Here is a 17,473-nt window from a genome sequence, read left to right as displayed (position 1 = left end):
AGAGTAAATTAGAAAGAATAGGTGATTTACATTGTATGATTTTCCTCTCTTTCTTTGATCTCTCACATTAGACAAGGATTCCAAAATCCAGCCCAGCCCTTTCTCACCACCAGTCTTTCTCTTTGTACAAAACCTTGAACAACCCTAAAATCTCTCTCTCTCTCTTTATCACATTCCTCTCTCTTTTCTAACCATCCTTTCTATTTACTACGTGGTCCTCTCTTTGGGAAGAAAGAATGTGCTCGCATAAAGGGGTGGGGCACTCTTTATATAGAGGTCTAGAGGGGTAGAGATGAAATTATCTGAAATGGTATTCTTATAGGATTTGTAGATCAATGGTGAGGGGGCTGATCTTAGCCATCCATCCCGTCGCCAGCCATCATGGATGAAGGTTGAATTTTAACACAATCACACCTTGGGATTCATAGATTTCCAATTCTTTTTCCAATCCCATTGTCCCATTGGATTTTGTCATAGCACTTCTAGGTCTAGTAGGAATCTCCATGACTAACTCTGGAAGTCCTAACTAGATTAGATTTCATATGATTTATCCTATCTTTTCTTGACAAACGAGGACTTTGGCTTTTAAAAAGCAAATCAAAACTAACTAATCACCCGCAAAACTCCATCTTGCTATAGAAGTCCTCCATGGGCTTTGCGCACAATCTAGGCATGAAGTGGGCCCCACGCTACAACCATAAAGCTGAGGAACCATCGTTCCTCAATCATGATGTGGGGTCCTTGTGGCCCAGTCATCCAAGCACGTGGGCCGAAATTTATGTCACATGTTTCTTAATGAGCCTCATCATGTGGTGCACAAATTTCCATTTAGGAAATTGGAATTTCCAAAAGTACCCCTGATTGAAAATAAATGCTTTTAATCCCAGGTTTTAAGCCAAATATGGGTGGTTAATTAGTGAAAACTGTTTTATTTTCTCGAGAAAGCCTATGAGGAGTCCCTTTCAAAACATTGGAAGAGAATGTTATCTATGGAACTAGAGTATATCCATTGGACATTCTGTAAATACCCTATGATCCCTTGTGCACTATAAGCCACCCCAACAAACCCATGACCCACAAGTCTCCCATTCGAGGGGCTCATGTTTGGTTTATTAAAGTTGACCAAGACACATAAGTGCCACAAGTTAGCAACAAATGCGAGTTGAGAAGCTCCCCAAGGATAAGTTTACAGGTCTTATAGACCAAACACCTAACCAGAGTGTCTGTGTTTCATCCTTCAGTGCGAGGGGAGTCATTTGTTAAGCACATGCGTGCTACTGATCTATTATTAGATGAAAGAACATGACTAACAGCACTCTCATTGTATAGGATGCCTGTCCAGGCTTTCAGGCACTCGTCCTCACAAGCCACCATCGTAACACATAAGAGCCTATTTCATATTTTGGCTAAATATCCACCACTAGGCTAAAACCAACCTTGACAGGGAATCCTTGAACCCTCTTTGATGGTGTGCATCATAGGGATTAACCATATCTTGTTTAGGGTGCGGATCCACTCTTCTACTCAATGCTTAGTCATACACTAAGGCCGAGAGTGATGGAGCCCACTGTCCCATATAGAGAGCTCCAACTGGTTCTAATGGATTCTTTCATCTAAGTAGAACCAACTCACACCCACTCTAGGGGCCTGCTTCATCAATGTGAGTCCAATATGCCGACGCAAACCAGGAATGTCCAGAAAATGAGAATTCAAACCATGGAAAATGAAAAAGAGCTTTTATCCAAAGAATCAAGGGCCAAGGCCCTTGAAGGCCACAAAACCCGATCCCCAAGTGTTAAAAATGCTTTCTTCAGTTTTATTTCTCAACTAAGCAAGAGCAACTTAGTTGTAGGGATCCTCCTTGTTCTAGTTATGTATGGAAGTTCTAAAACTATCCATGGTCATAAATGGGAACCTAAAACATGGTTTCAAAGATTTGAGCCTTCTTGTAAAATGTTCAATTTAATCAAACTGATCGCTTTATGCACTATCAACATGGTTTCAATTATTTCAAAAATTTAAACTTTAGTGACTGTAATAGTCATCTAATAGTATTGCATAATGCCACGCAACAACTATGTAACAATCTTGTATAATGGGTTGTAACAACTATGTAACAACATGATGGCTTGTAATAGAAAAAAGATTGAAGGGAAAAGAAGGCACATGTATTACCGAGTGTAAGGACAAGGTTGATGAGAGTTTATATATACCACGCCCAGAGGCACTGGTCATGGATCCATTAGCAAATTTAATTTCACTAAAAGCAGGAGAAAATGACTAAAAAACCAACTTTCTTACCATTCATATGGTTAGTACCCCCTGAATATATGATCTAGTGTGTAGAAGAGGTGGAGTTGGAGGCATGTTTTGCAGTTGAATATTTATCTGGCTGCTCTACTGGTGTCTTCAAGCTGGGGGAAGCCTTGAGAGTAGTCAACTGGACTGGTGCTGTAAATCTGTAATGGCCTGATCTCTTGGATCGGATACATTAGGTTGTGTGGCTGAGGTTTCCTGCCCCTCACTCGATATTGTATGGCACTTGCATTCCTTGGTTTTTGTCTCTGGTGTGGATGCAAGTCCCAACCGTGCTCTCAAGTGTGTCTCCTCTTACCACAATAGTGGCATTTGTTTCTCCTTTCTGGCGGGAGAAAGTGGGGCAGATTTGGTCCTTCCATTCGGCTTTCCTTTTTCTTGAAGCTTGTTGCAAAGGCTGATTATTCAGAATGGATGCTTGAGTTTCTTCCTTCCGCAATAGCCTTTCTACTAGCCTCCCCTCTTACATAATTATAAACTGATTCAAGAGAGGGTAATTTGTCCTTTTCAAGAACTTGTACCCTCTAAAGTTCAAAGTCAAGATGTAAGCCTGCTAAGAACTTAAATATCCTTCATTGCTCGGCTTGATTTTTAATGTCATCAGTGGTGAGATTAATAGACTGATAGTGGTCTAGTTCTTCCCTCTTGTGCCTTAGTATCCCAAAGCTCTTCCACAATCATTTCTCCTTGCTGCAAATTCGCTATTTCATGAAGCAATTGATAAGTCCTAGCCATATCATCTCATTATGAGTATGTCTTAGCTACTGCCTTCCATATATCCTTTGCAATTTGAGGAAACAACAGCCCCTTGTTGATGTTTGGCTGCATGGAATGAAGGAGCTATGCCATTATTGTCAAGGTCTCACTTTTCCATTCATCATGAGATGGATAATATGTGGGATGCGCTTTTTTACTTTTCCTGTGGTAACCCAATTTCCTTTGGCTTTCTATGAACATTTTGGCAGATTGGGACCATTCTAAGTAGTGGTCAAATTGATTGCTTCCCAAGAAAATATTGTGCTCAATTTTTGACATTTTCCTTCTCTCTCAAACTAGAAACCCTAAGGCTTTTTTTTTAAGGTGCTAATTCCTTAGTTTATAATGTGAGGTTGCTGGAAATGTGAGACTGCTGGAAATATGAGATTGCTGGAAATGTGAGATTGCTGGAAATATGAGATTGCTGGAAATGTGAGATTGCTGGAAATATGAGATTGCTGGAAATATGAGGTTACTGAAAAAGAAAAGAGTTTGGGGTGAAAACTTATTGATAAAGGAAAGAGAGATGATCTCGCTGGAAATACGAGGTTGCTGATACATCGTAGCTTCAAGCCAAGAAGGAAGAAAAATCATGATTTTGGAGTCACCAAAAGTACTGGATATCCTAGGATTTCAAGCCATGCTCTGATACCACGTTAGGATTGAAAGAGAAAAGAGAGAGTAAATTCAAGCACAAAATAAAAAAAATATAGATTTTTTTTCACTCTACCAATATTCAAAACTTTGGCCTCGTCCGCCTAGGCGGCTGGGCACCCAAAACGCCTAGGCGGCAACTGCCTCAGGCACGCCTCCTAGGCGAGCGTCTAGGTAGTGCCTTGGAACAAGGTCAATTAATAGTCGATATCCTTTGAGCTTCCAATGCTAAGAGTAATGTTCATAGTAAAAGAGCTAAAATTCAAGTGAACAAGGTTCAATTTTATGTTGTAAAAAATACTAATAAACCAATGAATGCTTACTCATGTGTTCTCAAGAATACTATGACTTGGACGTGTTGGGCAGGGGAACTATGAATAAATAAATAAATACCTCAAAGTTATCCAAAAAAAAAACAAATAAATACCTCAATGTGTGCTGTTGTTTATAAAATATTAGGATGGTACTGTAGCCTCTAAAGGCACAACCCCATGTAGAAATTTAATTCTACATATGTAAGTTGGTGGACATAAAAAATATTAATAACCATGGGTTAGAAGCATGCTATCAAAATTTGTACATGCGTAAGTTGTTGGACATGGATGGACATATAAGACAGTTGTTTATAAAAATATTAATAAACACATAGACCCCTGTGTTGACAATATGACCTCTCAAGGCCTTAATGCCAAGTGTCTCTCTCTCAGTGCGAGTGTGTGAGAGATAAAATCTGGGTGCTTTACGAATTGGGGCCCAGGTTTTAATATCCTGAGTACGTATGCGGCATTGAGAGTTTACGCTTTGAGGGTCACCTTTGAGTCAGGACAATATAGTTTAGATTACCTCATAATTGATGCGATTAGCCAGGGCTTGAAGTTACCAATCGAGTGTAAAAGAACCCGAGTGTCTTGTCATGAGAGCTAGCCTTGTATGGAATGGTCAAGCCATAAGGGACATGAGTTCGTATCCTAACACGAGACCATCCATGGCATTTGCACATTCATTTGCATGGGAAGCCACTCTTCCATAAGTATTAGTCGACATTGGAAGAGCATATGCACATGTGATTTGAGAGGACCCCTGTAATAGAGTAGTAATATGTCCCACAGGGGGTACACTTGTTATCCATTGAGAAGCCGGATAGTGGGAAGCTTGATCATTGATTTTTAAGTTTATCATTTACTTCAGGTAGCAGCTTTTATTGGTGTGACTTTGATGTGTGACCAATTATGTGTCTCTGTCATAAACTGTGGAGTATAGGTTAGTTGGGTCAACTTGAGATACCGGTGGACCATCATTTAGGACTAGCCCAATGGAGTATTCACATTACTAAGTCAAAGCCTTGAGATCTCACAAATACCTTTAGTTCGATTTAATTGTGATGAGAAATAATGTGAAAATATGTTTCAAATATTTATTAAGATTTTTGGAGGATTTTTTAGGATTTTTAAAGCACAAAAATTCTTTTTCGAAAGTTAGAGTTATGTTGGACCATAGGATAGCATGTATATGAAGTGTTTGAGTAGAGTTAGATCTTAACTCTTGATGCACATTATCAGTGGCACATGAGAGGCTAATTACCCGTAGCCACTCATCCCCATCCACCACCAAGATGAAGGGATGAAATTTTTCACCATTGTCACCCACTAAAACCCTAGGTCAAAGCCACATTTACTTTCTTGTCCTTAGCCCCATACTTTTATTCCAAACATGTCTAAGTGCACTTACAAAAATGCCTTCAACATATCTTTAATTCAAGAGTGCAGAGAATGTTCAAGGGCAAGGGGCAAAATAGTAAATGGCGCCATTGCATGGGAAAGAAAAAATGGACGGTTAGGATGCCACCAATGGGATCAACTCAACCTACATCCTTTACATGCACTTCACACCTTCACATGGGTCACACCAATGAGGTGCATCTACATAAGATATTCACAAGCAATTTTCCATGCGGATATTAATTTTAATAATAATTTATATTTCAAAATTCCCTTGGCTTCACACAAGCCAAGTATGTCACATGTGTAACAATTAACTTTGTGTTTAAAATGTAACTTTAAGTTATAACCATATAACACAAGGTTTCAAAATCAAATTAAATAATTAAGTGTCAAAAGGGGATCCACACCCAAAATAGAAGGAGCCTAACGTGAGGTCCATGGTGCCACGTGGCCACCCTATGGCCACTTGGGTGCCATGTGGCATCTACATGGATGTACCCATTTGGAATTAAGGTCAAACAATTTTGAAAAACACATTTTTGTGGTTTAAAAAATCCAAAAATGATCTTCAAATATCCCAATAAATATTTGAAACATATTTATATATTTTCACATCATTTTTCGTCATAATTAAATCAGACTAAAAGTATATGTGAGATCTCAAAGCTTTGACTTAATGATGTGAGTACTCCATTGGGCTAGTCTTGAATGATGTTTCACCAGTGTCTCAAGCTCACCCAACGGACCTATGTTCTACAATTTATGACAGGGACACATAATTGGTCGCATCAAAGTCACTGAGCCAGAGCTTCCCACCATCTGGCTTCTCAATGGATTACAGTTGTACCCCTGTGGGACATAGTGCTATTTTATTACAAGGGTTCTCTCAAAGTACATGTGCACAGACTCTTCCAATGTTGGATAATACGTATGGAAGAGTGGCCTTTCCCATGCAATGATGCCATTTACTATTTTGCCCCTTGCCCTTGAATATTCTCTCCACTTTTGAATTAAAGATATATTGAAGACATTTTTGTATGTGCACTTGGACATTTTAGAATAAAAGTATGGGGTTAAGGACAAAAAGGTAAATGTGGCTTTGACCTAAGGTTTTAGTGGATGATAATGGTGGCAAATCTAGTGGATGGGGATGAGTGGTTAAGGGTAATTAGCCTCTCATGTACCATTGATGATGTGCATCAAGGGTTGAGATCTAACTCTACTCAAACACTTTATATAAATACTATTTTATGGTCCAACATAACGTCAATTTTGAAAAACAAATGTTTACAAGCAAAAGGAACCTAGAGAAAGAGAGAGAGCAAGAGCCCCCAAGAGCTCCACGCACCAGCCATTGTAGAACATGTTACATTGCATTCCTTTGATTATATTTGGAGCCTTAAGGTGATCCTTCACTACATGAGATCAGGGTCGAGTTAAGATATCATTAAGGTAACCCTCCATCGAGTTTTTCCCTATTGTGCTTCATGATCTTCCACTTCAAATCTTGCAGTAAATTCTTAGTTAAAGTAGGTTTGTAATGCTTTTACCTTGGCTTCATGTGATCTTTATGATAGCCTTTTATAGGGTAGTCATCCATTTGACTATAAGCTTCATACCTTGATGATACTTTGATTGAGCATAGTTTACCCTTGATTTACTCCACACGAATTTTTCTGGTGCATTTCTTATACTTCAGTTTCAATTCCAGCGATCTATTACCTCTTTGAATCATTTAGAATCCACACTTTTGCATGCAATCCCGTTTTGGTGGTCCCGTGGACTATATGACAGTTTTGCTCTATCTTGCTCGATTTTGATTGGATCTTCCTAGTGTTTTTTTTTTTTTTTTCCTCAAAAAAAGAAGAAGTGTTTTAAAGGTGTTTAAGCTTCCCAAATTGGATAGATACCCTGAGTTATATAAACCACTCGTGCACTCTTCTTTGGGACAAGATTAAGTCGTCAAAAGCCTCAATCGTGCGCCGGGCACAAGGGGTTCGCACCATTGGCTTCCCAAGTACTTTTGGCACTCTAATACCTCTGTTCTATTATTATTATTATTTGTTGTCACTTTTGGGATAGTTTGGTTCATGTAATTTGATTATGTAATGGTGTATGTCTATTGTATGTAACTAAGTGTTTAAATTTTGTGTTGGTGAGTGGCATGTAACTTGCCCCATAAGGGGACCATTTTAGAGTTGATTTTCAGTGGTATTTAAAGTCTAAGATGTTTGTATCATTATGTTAAAGAACTGTAATTGTGTATTTGTTTTGTTGTTTTTTGGTTCAATTAAAGTGTTCCTAGACTTTGTGCCACTTCAACCTGTCCATCTACGGACTTGGTTATAAAACTATTGATAAACACATAAGCACTTACACGTGTGCTCTAACGATTTATACGCGTGTAAGTTGTTCAACATAGATTTACAAAAATATTGATAAACGCATAGGCACTTGTCCATCGAAGGCGATTTGTTTATAAAAATACTAATAAATACATAGACACATACAAGTGTGCTGTCAAAATTTCTACACGTGTAAGTTGTTGGAATAGTTGGACATATAATAAACAAAATATTTACACGTGTGCTGTTGTTTATGAAAATGCTATGACTTGTTTTTCAAGGCACTTGTTTATAAAAATATTAATAATAAATACTTAAATATGTGCTATCAAAGATACTTTGACTTAGCATGTTGCTCCCTTACCCCTCTCCTTGTTCTTGGGCGCCTGCCTAGGCGATTCCACATTTTTGAACCTTGCTCTGTACAAATTGTGGGGCAATGTGCTCTTTATGTACAAAGATCCCTATAGTAGTTACAGTCCATTATGCATATATTGTTACATGGCTATTACAACCCATTTTACAATACTGTGGCTGTTACAACATATTTGTTACAACCCAGTCCGCAAGATTGTTACATGGTTGTTACAGTCCATTGTGCAAGATTGTTACATGACTGTTACAACCCGTTATGCAAGATTGTTACATGACTGTTACAATCACTACCCTTTACCCTTATTCCTTCTCAACTCAATTTACCTATTGCTATAAGAAAAGAAAAAATGACTTGTACTTCTCGTCCAATCAATAAGTTTGTTTCTTATGCTTTATTTTCACCTTCCTTTCATGCATACCTTTGCTCTTCTTCCTCTGTTCTTATTCCCACCAATGTAGATGCATAGGCTCATCCATAATGGAAAGTAGTCATGATTGAGGAAATGATTGCCTTAGAGAAACTACAAACTTGGAATATAATTGATCGGCCTGAAGGACAACATGTGGCTGGATGTAGGTGGGTGTATACCTTGAAGTACAAACCAGATGGTTCAATTGAGAGATATAAAGCTCATCTAGTGGCCAAGGGTTTTACATGGTTATATGGAGTTGACTTTAAGGAGACTTTTGCTTCTGTAGCAAAATTGAAATCAATACGTCTATTGCAGTAAATAGGAAATGGTCGCTCCACCAATTAGATGTGAAGAATGCCTTTCTTAAGGGAGAGATGCAAGAGGAAGTTTATGTGGCATTACCTCCTAGTTTTTATCCTCAGGGGGAGAAAGGAAAGGTTTGTAAATTGAGAAAAGCTATATATGGATTGAAATAATCACCTTGGGCTCAGTTCAAAAAATTCAAAAGTGCTACATGGCAAATAATTTGGCTCCTTTCTCTTCTTCAATAGATGGGTGTTAATGTATTAGCTACTATTCCTTTATATTGTGTTAATCATGCGGTAATGTATATTGCTTCAAATCCTGTTTTTCATGAAAGAATGAAGCATATTGAAGCCGACTGTCACTTCATCAGAGAAAGGGTTGCTTAAAAGACAATATGTGCTCCATTTGTTCGATCGGAGAATCAATTGGCAGACATACTAAGGCCTCTAATTGAGTTTGACTAAAGGATACTTTGGACAAGCTGGGCACTTCTATGCTCAAGTTTAAAGGGGAGTGTAGTGACTGTAATAGTCATGTAATAGTCTTGCATAATGGGCTATAACTGTTATGTAACAGTTTTGCATAATGCGCTGTAACAACCATGTAATAGTCTTGAATAATGCAACTATAATAACGATGTAACAATCTTGCATAATGGGCTGTAACAACTGTTGCATAATGGTTTATAACAACCATGTAACAGTCATGCATAATGGGCTGTAACTCCCGCAGGGATCCGTGTATCTGGGGCACATTGTCTCACGATTAGTGAAAAAGTCATCTATAATTTCTTTATCTTGTGCGTGAATTTACTTTCTCTTTTTTCTCTCTCTTAACAAAATTCAATCAAATTGATCTCGTTATCATGGTTTGAAAAATGGCTCACTCCGCTTATGTGCCCAAGGGGCCCTAAATTGCCTCGCCTGGGCTTGGGCCGGTATCTCTAGGTAGTAGTTCTTTTTTTGGCGAAACATTGCCCTTGAGGGAAATTTGGCTATTTTTGACCCATAAAGGGGGAAAAGGTTGTTTTGTGGGTGTTCTAAACCCCCCAAAGTTGAAAAACTCAATCCTAGACCCTCGAAACACCCAAATTTTATTGTCCTTGCAAATCTTTGCGAATCAAGAAAAGCTGTAAAGCTTGAAGACTCATCTAAAAGAATTTTAGGTACTATGTGTATGATGGTTGTATAAACTATCTAATATGGACTATGCCACTATGCAGTATGGAGGTTAATATACTATGGACTTATTTATGTTTTCACTATTTCTGTTATTCAAAGAATCTTCAATGGTACAAGACAAACATATTGCAACAATCATGCATATGTATTTGCGTAGAAAAGTTAGTTAGAATAACTCTAAATGCAAAAAAATTCAAAATTGACACAAATATGTATGCATATATATGCATTTGGACAGAAGATATATGCAAACTTTTGGAAAATTTCACCTTAGGGTTGCTGGGCACCCTAGGCTAGGCCGGGTGCCTAGGGGCCGCCTAGCATTTTTTTAAAAAACCTTGCTCTTTATGTATCCACAGCATGGTTTAAATGATGACCCTCGCAAAATTTTAAATTTAATCAAACTGATCTCTTGATGATTAGCTCAACTTGAGGTGACACAATCTCCTATTCTATGTTAATGACATCATTTTATGAGGAAAGATTGCCTTGCGCTTGCAATTAGTCTTGGTTTTCAGTTTGATATTATGGACTGTGTTCCTTTCCTTTTTGGATTTTTGAGGCTAGTACTGTGTCATGTGGAGTAGGCCTCCCTTGAACTAAGTAGCACTTTGAAGTCAATCGAAGTCAATCACAAGTTAGTTCAGTCTTAATTGACCCTTTGCCTGACACTAAATTATTCTGTTGCATGTATAGTCAGTAACTTATGCTGTCAATTTCTTTTGTCTATTCATGGACATTCCCAGATATTCTATGCTGTCCATTTCTTTTATCTATTCATGGACATTCCCAGCTATTCTAATTTTGCTTTAATATAATGCTATGATATGTTAAGGGTATCATTCCTAGTCGCCTTAACTTTTACTTCTTAACAGTGACTTACATTGCGATGCTTCTTCGTTGGTGATGCTCATTGGGTGGCTTTCATGAATGGTCTACATATTTATGTGGCTCCTTGTTTATTTTTGTGTCTCACTATAGTTTCTCAGTGTGCCAAAATGCCACCAGTGCTTTTACTTAAGGGTGGAAATGGGTTGGGTCCGGATGGACCCGAACCTCGACCCGAATGTATTCGAGTCCAGGTTTTGGACCCGGACTTGACCTGTCGGGTCCAAAAGCTGGACCCATACCCGTAGCTGTCAGGTTCTTTGCCACCCCACTATTGATAGTGGATACAAAGACTAGAGCAAATTTCCAAGCCGAAAAACAAGGCAAAATGGACACCTTCAACAAGCCACTTGCTAAAAACCAAACTAATTGAATAAAGTATAATCTTTTTACATAACAATTACAACCATTTCTAGCCTTGTATAACCACTGTAAATAAACTCAAATACCAACCCCTTATGGGGCAATTACATATAAAACAAGACTAGCTTATGCATTACACTTTCATAGCACAAATTACATAAACTATATCCCAAAGCTTAAATATATCATGCAACTAATCTAAAAAAAATTCAAAAGAATGAAATCAACTAAATAGGGAATTAGAATGCCAAATTAAAATAGGGAAGCCATGTTTCAAACCCCTTGTGTCGGGGCCACGCAATCGGGCCCTATAAAGACTTATTTTTGTCCTTTCAAATTTTACAAAAGTGGTTCAATCTCACAAGAGTGTCTAAGCAAAATGGGAAAAAATTATAAACCTTAAAATCACTTCTTAAGATCTCAACACACTGGCATTATCATCCAAAACAGAAAGCAAAAGGTTTGCATCAAATCGGATAAAAAATAATAGAGTTATGGTCAAACTACACACGAGGTCCCTTGAACCACCAAAACAGTCTTGTATGGAAAGATTATGAACCCCCATAGGTAAAAACGTGATGAAAAAGTTCTGAAAATGGAGTGACACTTTGAGACTAAATTATTTGATGGGTTTGAAGCAAAGTAATTAAAGGATACTATGCATGATCATGGATTCTCATGCATATATGCTATAACTCATGAAGGACCACACTATGAATAAGCATAATAAAAAAGATGATCAAATGGGGATTCTAAGATCAATGAAACTTTTCTAAATTCAAAACTCCAGCAACTATAGATGCCAAGGATATGATCTTATGAGCTAAGAAAATTCATTGGAGTTTACCTTGATAAATGCAGACAATGGACTTAAGCATAAGAAAGGAGGACCACCATCAAGATCACCATTAATGGAACTCTACAAGATCTCTCTCTTCAATTTTCTATCACAAAACCTTAAAAGGAGGGGAGCAACAATTTTTCAAAATGGTTCAAGAATTGAGATAGTTAGGGTTTGAAATATCATGATGTGCTTTTATAACATGGGTGTAACTTTGGATTCAATCAATACCCTTGATGCACTAATCCATAGGCACATGAGAGGTTAATGTACCTAGCCGCCCATTCCTATCCAACCAATAGGATGAAGGATGGGATTTCACACCCTTATCACTCACCCTAACCCTAAGTTATGTCATTTTACCATTTTGTCCTTGGCCCATGTTTTTGTTCCAATTGTATCCAATATGGTCTTACAAAAATACCCTTAGTTTTTTTAATAATGTATTAGAGTAGATAACCGCAAAGGCTAAAGGGCAAATAAGTAATTGGCAAAGCTCACACATGTGGAGATATTCTTCTTTATCAAAGCCAATCACTTTGTAGATCTAAAATTTCAATCCAATCAATTTAAAGATAATGTCTCCTTCACACATGTGTGTGAAGATATTTTTCAACTCAAATTTGAAAATGCATTTTCTCTTTAATATCAAATAAATAATTTAATTAAACTTCACACATGCCATGTATGACCCATGTGTGAGTTAATCAAGACGTGATAAAAATGGGGCCGTAATTTATAACATTATATAACAAAATATAACAATATAAAGCATGACACCATAACACAACCCCTTATAAAACAATCAACCAAATGCCAATCTAGTCCCTCACCTAGGGATCTGTGCCCAGTTGGGTGGTGATCCTAGAGTGAGGTGTGGGGTGCCATGTGGCAACCCTATGGCCACTCGGATGCCACATGGCACTACCAGGTTAGGATTAAAGTGGAATTTGAGCTAAACAATATGAAAACCTTTATTTTTTAGCAAATAAAATTCCAAAAAAATCTCTAAAATTCACAATAAATATTTAAAGTATTTTTGCGTAATTATTAGGTTTTTCTCATCATTATAAAACCGGACAAAAGGTATAGTGAGATCTCAGGCTAATAACTATAGGTATCGGAGTACTCCATTGGGCTCGTCTTGAATGATGTTCCGTCGAGTCTCAGATCGACCCAATAGACGTATGTTCCACAGTATAAAGCAGGGACACATAATTGGCCATATCAAAGCCGCTGAGTCAGAATTTTCAATCATTCGGCTCTCAATGGATTACATGTGTACTTCTGTGGAACATGATCCAACTCAATTACAGGGGTCCTCTCAAAGCACATGTGTACTGACTCTTCCAAACTCGGATAATGCATTTGGAAGAGTGGCTTCCCGTACGAAATGAAAATGGACATGCCATGCAATGGTCTCGTGTCAGGATACGGACTTATGTCCCATGAGCCTTGACCATTTCATACAGGGCAGATACTCAATAAGTACTCGGGTTATATTCTTTTCATTTGGATTCTCCAAGCCTTGGCCTATTGCAGCTAAACATGAGGCTAACCTAAAAAATCCTGACTAGGAAGTGACCCTCAGCTCCTTGAGAAATTGCTTTCTCAACATGTGAACTCTCGATGCCTCATGCGTACTCGGGGTAAAAGAATATGGGCTCCATTTCGCAAGACGCCAAGATTTCAATCTCTCAATCGCTCCCACTGAATGAGAGACTACTGGAATTTAGGCCTTGATAGGCCATATTTTCGCCCATTTCGCAAGTCATCAAGATTTCAATCTCTCAATCGCTCCCACTGAATGAGAGACTACTGGAATTTAGGCCTTGATAGGCCATATTTTCGCCCATTTCGCAAGTCATCAAGATTTCAATCTCTCAATCGCTCCCACTGAATGAGAGACTACTGGAATTTAGGCCTTGATAGGCCATATCTTCGCCCATTTCGCAAGTCGTCAAGATTTCAATCTCTCAATCGCTCCCACTGAATGAGAGACTACTGGAATTTAGGCCTTGATAGGCCATATTTCCAACGACTATCAGCTTCCTTTTTTGTAGCCTATAATGGTGAACAACAGAGAACCAATTTTTGAGGGGTGGTGATTAGAGAGAGACATTCGAGATCCAGAGAGAGCTATGTCTCTTAGAAACTGAGAGAGAGAGAGTTGCAGAGAGGGAGGATGGCGATTGGGTTTGACCGTTTGGGAAACCAGGGGAAGACAAAAAGTATTGAAATGATTTTACGGTTGGAGCCTTGGCCTTTAAGTAAACTAAAAATTCGGGTCTGAGTACCTGCCGGATCAGGAATAGCAGAACCCGAACCCGGACCCGAGACTATCTGGGTATCCTTTATTGAACTCGGATCCTACCCGTGGGTTCAAAACTTGGAACCATACCTAGACCCGTGTCGAGTATACCTGGCAGGTTTGGGTCGGGTCCGGGTCCATTGCCACCCCTACTTTTACTCTAGTGCAGAAAGATAAAATCATGCCGTGATCTTCAATGCCATCGGTGGGTCTTGGTTGAAATCCTTGTGATTTGTTAGCACTTTATTGCGATAAACTCTTGCATTGTACATTGTGGTCAATCCCATTTTTCCATTTTTCGTGCTATCATTGAACTTATAGATTGTTTATATCTTATTTGGAAGAGGTCTCTCCAAGTGATGTTACTTGATTTTTGTTCATTCCAACCTTTAATTGACTGTATGGCCAACTGCAGGTTGAATGTTCATGAAGCACTGCAACTTGTACCTTCAAATAGTCACATGAAAGTACTTCATTAGTAAGGGAATTAGTGTCTTCAACCATGTACTGTTAGTATAATATTAATGACATTGTATGTCTTCCTTAGGTGAGATGATGCATCACCTTTATGACAACATTATCCATAGAGAAAAGAAATGGGTTTTTGTTTCTTCAAGGGAGGTCAACTTTGCCTAGAGTCCTATTGGCATGATTTTGTCTTGTTGAAACCAATGTTGGCTAAACTAAATTCCATTTGCTTCTTGGGCATGTATAATGTCCACAATCTAAAAGTTGAAAATAAGGTACTCAATTTTTGTGAAATATATACCTCAAATCTCAATGGGATTGGACATTAGTTCCTATACCATCTTACTTTGTTCAAGTATAATACCTAGAGCATACAAATCCCTCTCAATAAGTAGGCCTCCAACAATTCACTTGTGATAAGCACAAAGGGTTTTCTTTCCTTGTGGAACCTACATTGCACTTTGGGTAGGTTTTGGCCATAGATGGGGGGAGTGGACTAGGGAATGGTGCTCCCTCCTCGCTGAATCTCACTCTTGCAATCTAGAGGTGAGACCTTGGGCGGAACTTGCTCCCCTACATCAAGGGATCTCAATCCCCATCTTATCTGGATTGTGGTCTCTAACTAAAGGAAGCTTGATCCCTGACGAAAAGGGGGTCACGATACTATGGAAGGGGATCGTGGCCCCATTGGAAATGGGGGTGTGATCCTGGTTTGAAGGGATCTCAATCTCGGTTGGTGTTTTGGAAGTTTTAGAATTTGAACTCTAATTTCATGCTGACTATTTGCTTTCTGACAATTTTCTAGTGATCGATTCCCTAATATTCTCCATTTCCATTGCAGGATTTTCATTGTTTTTGACTTTGTTCATAGCTGAGACCTTGGAATTTGGTTTTAAAGCAGATGGCTAGATTTGGGTGGAGGGATCAAGCATGTGTTCCTCCTCTATGAGTGCTTTCAACTTTAATTGGGTATGAATATTGGTGTATTTTTTGTATGGAAAAGATGTGAGTTAACTGATTTATTTGTCTGCCCTGATTTTCAAGGGATTTAGGACACAAAGCAACATCCCAAATCACTACAAACCAATTTCTTTCTTTGATCCATGATCTTTTGAGCTCCAAAGACAGATATGATGATCTTTGAAGATTGAAATGAATGGTACAAAAGAAAAAAAAATACAATAAAGACGATTTATATGGTTCAAAAATTCATTTTCTTCCAGATTAGTGGTCGTGGTGGTCAAGATAATAGACCTATGCAATTTTTAATCCAAAATCCATCTCCAAAGATGGACTCGTTGTAATAGATGCTTCCATGGACGCACCCTACCCTTTTATCATAAATTTGAATTGATAGTGCGATCTATTTATATTGGCATGGACATTCCTTTTATGGCAGACTGGATTCTTAACAATTTCAATGGCACTGATGTTATGAGCATAAAGTGGAGCTGGAGCAATATCCTAGATGTTCGTATCACTAACAAGCCAATGGAGCCAAACCACCTCGCCATAGTTGTTGGGATTAGGAACGGGATCAGAATCATGGTTAGAAGATCCCTATACCTGGGAGCGCATTCCGTGCAGTGCATGTGCTAGGGATAGAGTTTCTAAATGTTAGGGATCTCGTTCCCATCTTTTTGGGATCTGACTCCCAGCCTTAAAGAGTATGTACAGTCTAAAACTATATATACTTGTTAAAGTGGGTGAAAGGTGTGGCTGTATAGAATTTCAGCTTATAAATTCAAGAAATTTATTTATTAATAGCTGGAATTTCTACTTACAATTACCAGAATACAATGCAGAAATAAACGTGCTACAGTCTAGGATCTTAAATCGTACTGCCAAAAAAACTTTATTTAAAAATGAACTTGAACTTACAACTTAGGATATAAATAGTAATTGTGAATCCTTAGATCCTGTTGAATTCACCAATCTGAACTGGGACGCACCTTTGGATTACCCTTATCTAAAATCTATAGGTTTGAGAGCATGGGTCACTATTAGGGCTTCTTAGACCCTTTTCAGTCCTTGGGGCATGCCACTGAGTGGCAGCCCCTAGCCTGGTCTATGACTGGGCACCCCTTTCTCTCTTTTTTTCTAGTGGTGCGTGCCACCCTAATGTCCTTATGGGAGTGGTGAGCCACCTAGAGAGGAGAGAGGGAGCTAGAAAGAGAGATAAATGGCATGGAGTGGAGAAAGGAAAAAGAGAGAGAGGGGAAATAGATACTAGGAGTTATATTTTAACAAACCATATTAAAAAAAAAGTGTGTAGAGAATGGAGGGGGGTTTACCTCCTTATATAGGCGCCAAGGGCTCTAGGGTGTTCCAATCAGATGAGGATTTAGCATCATCTAAAAAATATTTAGGTAATTAGTGAGGTGAGTGATAAATAATATGAGCCATCCATCCTGAAATCTGCCATCATGATTTAGGGAGAATTTTGGGAACCTTATCCTGTGAATCTTTTTACCCATATCCACTTCTAGATAGGATAAATTGCTATTTTATTTTGAATTCTGATTAAAGTAGGAG

At 38.4% G+C, this 17,473-nt stretch overlaps 1 protein-coding gene across 3 annotated transcripts in view; it reads left to right on the top strand.

Annotated features, from left to right (window-relative positions):
* Positions 1-17,473, top strand: part of LOC18445654 (uncharacterized) — a 50,652-nt gene that overhangs the window by 18,395 nt on the left and 14,784 nt on the right. For 2 of the 3 annotated variants that reach the window (XR_016049382.1, XR_016049383.1), the window contains exon 6: positions 15,780-15,907. The exons of the other annotated variant lie outside the window; for it this stretch is intronic. The gene's annotated coding sequence lies outside the window, so the exon portion shown is untranslated. The remainder of the gene's footprint in view (positions 1-15,779; positions 15,908-17,473) is intronic. 3 annotated transcript variants of the gene reach the window in all.

The sequence above is a fragment of the Amborella trichopoda genome, chromosome 2 (genome assembly GCF_054954075.1).
Source record: "Amborella trichopoda isolate Santa Cruz 75 chromosome 2, AtrichopodaSantaCruz75HAP2 v2.0, whole genome shotgun sequence".
In the NCBI taxonomy this organism is placed as follows: domain Eukaryota; kingdom Viridiplantae; phylum Streptophyta; class Magnoliopsida; order Amborellales; family Amborellaceae; genus Amborella; species Amborella trichopoda.
Note: the sequence above shows the minus strand (reverse complement) of the source record. Positions and strands in the feature narration are given on the sequence as shown.